Source organism: Suricata suricatta, chromosome 17 (genome assembly GCF_006229205.1).
Source record: "Suricata suricatta isolate VVHF042 chromosome 17, meerkat_22Aug2017_6uvM2_HiC, whole genome shotgun sequence".
NCBI classification, from domain to species: Eukaryota; Metazoa; Chordata; class Mammalia; order Carnivora; family Herpestidae; genus Suricata; species Suricata suricatta.
Window position 1 is genome coordinate 37,791,930 of NC_043716.1, and position 6,992 is coordinate 37,798,921.

The 6,992-nt window shown below is 39.5% G+C and overlaps 1 long non-coding RNA gene across 1 annotated transcript in view; it reads left to right on the top strand.

Moving 5' to 3' along the window:
- Positions 1–3,029: 3,029 nt before the first annotated feature.
- LOC115282602 overlaps positions 3,030–6,992 on the top strand; it is a 69,178-nt gene continuing 65,215 nt past the window's right edge. Inside the window, exon 1 of the long non-coding RNA XR_003904707.1 lies at positions 3,030–3,157. This is a non-coding gene — a long non-coding RNA (uncharacterized LOC115282602). The remainder of the gene's footprint in view (positions 3,158–6,992) is intronic.

The window sequence follows — 6,992 nt, forward strand, 5'->3', positions numbered from 1 at the left end:
TTGCTTAATGGGGGAGAAAGATATCATTTGATTAAAGTCACTGGAAAATTGTCCTGTTTAAATTACACAAGTTTTGGGGCACCTGGGTGGCTCAGTCGGTTGAGTGTCTGACTTTGGCTCAGGTCATGATCTCACGGTCTGGTCTGTGGGTTCGAGCCCTGTGTCAGGCTCTGTGCTGACAGCTCAGGGCTGAGAGCCTGCTTCAGAGTCTGCATGTCTCTCTCTGCCCCTCTCCTGCTCACACTCTGTCTCTCTGTCTCTTAAAAATAAATAAGCATTTAAAAAAATTAAAGCAGAAAAGATTAAAAAAATAAATTACACAAGTTTTGCAGTGCGTTGGTTTCAGCTAAGAGTTTATCACAATAATAACGTATGGTCAAGGCAGTAGAAGCGTTATTTAAATCAAGAGTTGGCTTTATAAGAGTTACGATATCAGTGCAGTTATTTAAACATGATAATTTTTTTTCTTCTTTGGCACAATTATTCCTTGTGGCTGGGCCCTATTATGTTTAAGTGAAAGAGCTAAAATCTCATTGAAATCATTAACATCATTTTTTAATGTTTTGGGAAATGACTATGTTAATCCACTAATTTTGGCTAGTATTTGTAGGTTTTTGAGATTTCAAATTTAAACTAAAATATGACACAATAGAGTTGTTATGATTTTAATTGAAGTATAATTAACATACAGTGTTATATTAGTTTCAGGTGTACATTACAATGATTAAACAAGTCTACTGTTACGGAGTTCAGTCATCCAATCTAGAAAAATTCCTACCGTGAAGACTCCCACATGTTTATGTCAGGGCAGGAGAGTTACCCAGCTCCTCTATCGCGGTGAGTTTTATGCTTTGGTAGATTATTAGAATTTGTAATGTGACTACAGAAAACCACAGGGGTATTTCAAAGCAATTAACTTTTCTGAATTACATCTAGGACTAGATATGGACCTTATTGACTCTTGCTCATACACAAGTCATTTAGAATTTAGAGCCCTGACTATTCCAGGCTGTTGGATGACAGCATCTATAAATAAATATTTATTAGATCCCAACTGGTAGCTAATCAGTGGTGCATTTTGACCTCTGAGACAGACTCTGCTGAGGAGGTTAATGATTAATATTAAGTATGCCCAGTAATTTCGAGAGTTATTACAAGCACTACAGTTTTCAGAGGATTTTCAATGTTCCCCTCCTCAACATGGACAAGGTATTGCAGCCCCAATGTGATACATATAGAATCTGGGGTGGGGCTTGGGCAGCGTGGGGGTTCTCTTGCCCAGACATCTTAGTTAGGACATGTTGCTCCCTTTGGTTGCAGAGGATGGCACATAGGAACTGTGGGCATTTCTAGGCAGTGTGGTTCTAGATACCATACAAAGTGAATTCAGAAAAAAATAATGGCCTCTGTGTTTAAAAACTGATATACTTAATGAAATAGTTACAAGTGAAATGATATGGAAAGGAACACAGTATCTCCATATTAAAAAATTATAATTGTTTCAGGCAAAATATATATGTAATAAACAAAAGCAAATTCCAGATTCATTAAGGATTTAAATGTGAAAGGTAAAAGCTATAAAATGTTTAGATGAAAATACATAATATTATCTCTAGGAATCAAGGTAAAGGAATATTTCTTAAACAAGATACAAAAAGTGCAAACTGTGTTATTAATTTAACAATTTTTGTTCATTAAAGAATACCGTAATTATAATGGAAAAAGCCCCAAACAGGGAGGAGGTATTTATAATGTATGTAACTGACAGGGAATTAGTTTCCAGAATATGTAAAGAATACCTACAAATAAATAATAAAGAGAAAAAACCACCAAGTGAGAAAGTAGGCAAAAACATGAATGGATGCACAGAAGAGGAAAGCTGACCGGCCCATTTCACACCTGCCAACTGGAATAAATTAGAAAGAAGGACAAGGAGAATTCTCACCCACTAGTAGTAGGTGTGTAAATAAGTGCAATTACTTTGGAAAAACAGTTTTATATTATCTCAGAACGGTGAGCATGCACATACCTATCATCCTGAAACTCCATTCCTAGGTACATTTTCCAGAGAAATCCTTACACATATTTATCTGAAGCCAAGTACAAGAATATTTACAGAAGTATTGTTCATAATACACACACACACACTCAAAACAAGCAAATGATCATCAAGAGTAGAATGAATAAATACCTTAGAAGATATTCATACAATGGAATATGATGCAGCAGTTCAAAACTAGGGTCACCTGGGTGGCTCAGTAAGTTGAGCTTCCGACTTTTGATTTCAACTCAGGTCATGATCCCAGGGTTGTGGAATTGAGCGCTACATTGAGCTCTATGTGGAGCTCACTTAAGATTCTCTTTCTCTCTCTCTCTCTCTCTCTCTCTCTCTCTCTCTCTCTCTCTCTCTCTCTCTGTCTCTCTCTCTCTCCTTTTCCTCTCCCTTTCCCTCTTCCTCCCTCTCCCTCCCTCTCCCCACTCCCTAGCTCTCAACTCTCTCCCTCTCTAAAGAAATAGAATAAAATGGATAAACTACATTCTTGACATAGATGAATTCAAAAAGCATGTGTAGTGAAAGAAATGGCAGAAAATAACATGTCCAAGTCAATTCAATTGATATAAATTACAAAAATAGGCAAAACTAAATATATTATTAAGGGCTATTCACACAGATAGTATGGTGGATGGCTCACAATGGTCACAGAACCCTCCCAAAGCTGTACACACCCCTTTGCAAATCCTCTTAGCGTTTAAGTGGCATCTGGACCATCTCTATTTTTTTTGAGACTCCTGATATATTAAACAAATGAAAACAATCCAGAATGGTGTAGTCAAAATTACCACATTTAAAGTATTCTTATTACCTACACATTACTATTTTCAACACAAAGATATTATAATATGTTTGTATCAATACAAGATTTATTAAAAATGGTTACTTATTTCACGCTTTGTAGGCTGTGTGATCCGGTGCTGGGACACTTTTGATTGGCAAGATGAATGTCATCTTTCAATCCTGGAAGTGATCACTGAAACCATTTGAATTTAACCTGTGAAGTCTCTGAATGGGAAGCCATAGCCCAAATGGCCCTCTTCTTCAATTGGCCCTGTGTCTGGATTATGTCGCCAAAGTTTGATGTTATACCAAGGACAGCTGGTAGGTATTCTTTTATACCAGCTTGATTAAGAGAGAGCCCAACCAAATTCCTCCCAAAGCAGAATAATTTGTCCCCAGTCAAATTCCAGTTTCTATTCTTAGGATGGCAGTTAAGAGAGGCCCCGTGTGGCTTAGTCAGCTGAGGTCTGACTATTAATTTCAACTCAGGTCATGATCTCAGGGTCGTGGGACTGAGCCTCATGTCGGGCTCTGCACTGAGTGGAGCCTGCTTAAGATTCTCTTTTCCTCTGCCCTTCTCTCCTACTCACACTCTCTCTAAAATTTTTTTAAAAAATGACAGTTAACTTATTGACAATTTAAAAGTAACAGCTCCTGCCTCTAGCCATCAATGGTTTATAAATGTCGAGGTCCATTTCAAAACACCTGCCTACGAATGCAAATGCAAAATTTCACGTCTCCAAAAAATTCCTGGCACTTATGTGGTCAAGCTCAATGTATAGCTCTCTAAGATCTAACCCCTGCCTACCTTTCCAGAATCCCCTTTCTACCCGCCCTGTGCCACCAGCTCTACGCTTCAAGAACACAGCCTCTGATACTCCTCCACTCCACGCCTTTTCATGGATGTCATTTTTTCCAGGAAGAATCTTTGTACTCCCAAACTCTTTCTTTTCCAAGGTGCCCAGCTATCTTGGTTTGCCTAAGATGGATAGGTTTTCTGAGATGTGTTAAAATCAGGACAGTTCCGGGCAAACTGGGACAGTCGGTCACCCTGTTCATCTTTCCCACACAGGTCTTTCTGGGGTACACATGAGCACTCTGGCCCCGAATCCTTTGTTGAATGAATGGGTGTGGATGTGAGGAGTAGAAGGAGATAAGGTTAACTCCCAGGGTTATGACTTGGGTGACTAGGTAATGATAGTTTACTGAGGGAGGCCCTGGGACAGGGCTGGGAGAGGATCTGGGGAGGGGTTGTTGCAAAGGAATACGTGATGTGTTCATTTGTAGACATGCCAAGTTTGTAGTGTCCGTGGTATTAGGTGTACATGGAGAAGGCCTCTGTGAAGTTGGCTGTTGATACTCTGATCTGGAAAGAGCTGAGCTGGAGGTGTACGATGAAGTAGCAGGAGTGGTTTCCCCTACCTTGTGGGTTCGCACGTGATCCCTCATGTAAAACTTACCGCCGTCATTCTGGTCCACTTGGTCTTTTCAGAACCCTAGAGTCAAACCTTCGCACAGAGGGACCACAGGTGACAGGGAGGAGCCTCACCTTGTATGGGCCTTGACACTGCATTTTTTTCCTTCTCTAGACTACTCTGCATTGCCACACCATCGAACATTTCATTCATTGTAATAAACTAAAAATGTAGTAGTTACGGTGCTTAAGAGCAATTTGTGAAGGATCCAAAAAGTCTGACCTAGACTTTGCAGCTAAATGGTAATAATCAATTAGCATTGGGCTATGTATAAATATGTACATATATATATATATATATATATGTATATATATATATATATATATATTCAAGTTAGTTAACATACAGTATAGTATTGGTTTCAGGAGTAGAACCCAATGATTTATCCCTTACATAAGATGCCCAGTGCTCATCCTGGAAAGTGCCCTCCTTAATATTTATCACCCATTTAATTCAACCCTCCCCGTCCACCTCTCCTCCAACAACCCCCAGTTTGTTCTCTGTATTTAAGAATCTCTTATGGTTTGCCTCCCTCTCTGTTTTTATCTTATTTTTCCTTCCATTCCTTTATGTTCATCTGTTATGTTTCTTGAATTCCATATATGAGTGCAATTGTATGGTATTTGTCATTCTCTGACATTTCACTTAGCATAATACATTCTAGCTGCATCCACATTGTTGCAAATGGCAAGATTTCATTCTCTTTGATTGCCAAGAGGATTATGTATTTTTTAATGTTTTTTCAAAATTTTTTTATTTTTGAGAGAAAGAGGGAGAGAGAGAGAGAGAGAGAGAGAGAGAGAGAGAGAGAGAGAGAGAGCAAGCACGTGAGCAGGGGAGGGTTAGAGTGAGAGGGAGACACAGAATCTGAAGACAGGCTCCAGGCTCTGAGCTGTCAGCACAGAGCCTGACACGGGGCTCAAACCCACGAACCGTGAGATCATGAGCTGAGCTGAAGCCGGATGCTCAACTGACTGAGCCACCCAAGCGTCCTGTATTTTCAGGAAAGAAATAATTTGTGGTTCAGTTTCATGATGTCCTTTCATGTTATTTGAACAATCCAGACTTGGTATTTTTGAAAACAGGTAAGCAAGTGGCAATTGCTCACCGTGTGTTATTTTTCATGGTGCTTAATTTTCAGTACAGAGAACTATAGGCTCTCATATCTGGAAGAGACCTTGAAAATCATTTAGTTCATGTTTCTCACTTTACGAACAAGACAGCTGGGGTGTTGGCAGATTTATTGATTTGCACTGGTGACAGTGCAAATATAGAAAGTTGGTCAACTTAATCCAGATCATGTTTGCTCTCTATATTCATGTTCAGTAAGTTTGCCTGACCCAGGAAAGCTGTCCTGCAAACAGCACCCTGATAAAGAAATAAAACGCTCACTGATTAGATTACTGCGTAAAAGGCTAATATAAGTTATATGCCCCACATATAACTAGTTTCCACCCGGGGGCTAAAGACCTCCTCTTTCAACATCTTCTTCATTTGTTCCTATGAGCACAAAGCTGAAGTCGTTGCTCTAAGCAGCTGCAGTCATCGCTGGCCCCAGAATATTCCTCAAACAAAGCACAGTATATACAGATACATCAAACCAGATGAAGCGATGTATTATTAATTAGCCTTTTGGAACACAAACAGCATATGTGTTCACATCTCAGCTCCATCGGGTGTGTCATTACTTTTTAATGTGTACACATTTAGGTGAAAAAACCTGTACAAAGCAGATTATTGATTAAAAGTGAAGCTCTCGATGCTAATATTGAAAATCTGTTGTAGGGACTAGGCTAGAACTTGAGAAATAAAGGAGGGAGAGAGAGCAAGACAGTAAGAGAGGGAGACTGAGAGACAGTAAGCTTTTTTAACATCTAATTTTGGAAGGAAGGTTTTAGGAAAATGGCTACAAAGATCAACATTTTGTGAATGAGGCAGTTGACAAAGCATGAAGCCAAATTTTGACAACTGGCTTTTAACCAAAAAAAAAAAAAAAAAAAAATACGGGCACCTGGGTGGCTCAGTCAGTTAAGTGTCCAACTTCAGCTCAAGTTATGATCTCATGGTTTGGGGTTCAAGCCCTGTGTTGGGCTCTGTGCTCACAGCTCAGAATCTGGAGCCTGCTCCTGATTTTATGTCTCCTTTTCTCTCTGCCTCTCCCCCACTCATTCTCTCTCTCTCTCTCTTCTCTCTCCCCCCCCCGCCAGATTTAATAGACATTAAACATTTTTTTTAAAAAGAAAAACAAAAAATAACCAGGGAAATCGTTTATTCTTTGTTGAATAAATGAATGGTGTGTCCAGTCTCCAGTTATGTTCATTGAATGTAATAAATATAACACTTGACTAGAGGTCAGGGTTTTAATCTCTAATTCAGATCCTTCACCCCTGCCCCCTGCCCCCAGACCACACAGACACAGGACCTTAGCATGGGTAACATGGGAATACCAGACAGCGAACTTGGTCCTAGAGGCAACGATTAAATTAGTCAGACACTGTTCTCAAGGAATGCCTCTAGCAGAGGACATACTGACATGGATTTTAATTTTAACCTTTATTTTAATTTTTTTCATAATATTTTATTGTCAAATTGTTTTCCATACAACACCCAGTGCTCTTCCCCTTAAGTGTCCTCCACCATCACCACCACCTCTTTTCCCCCCTCCCCCTTCCCCTTCAACC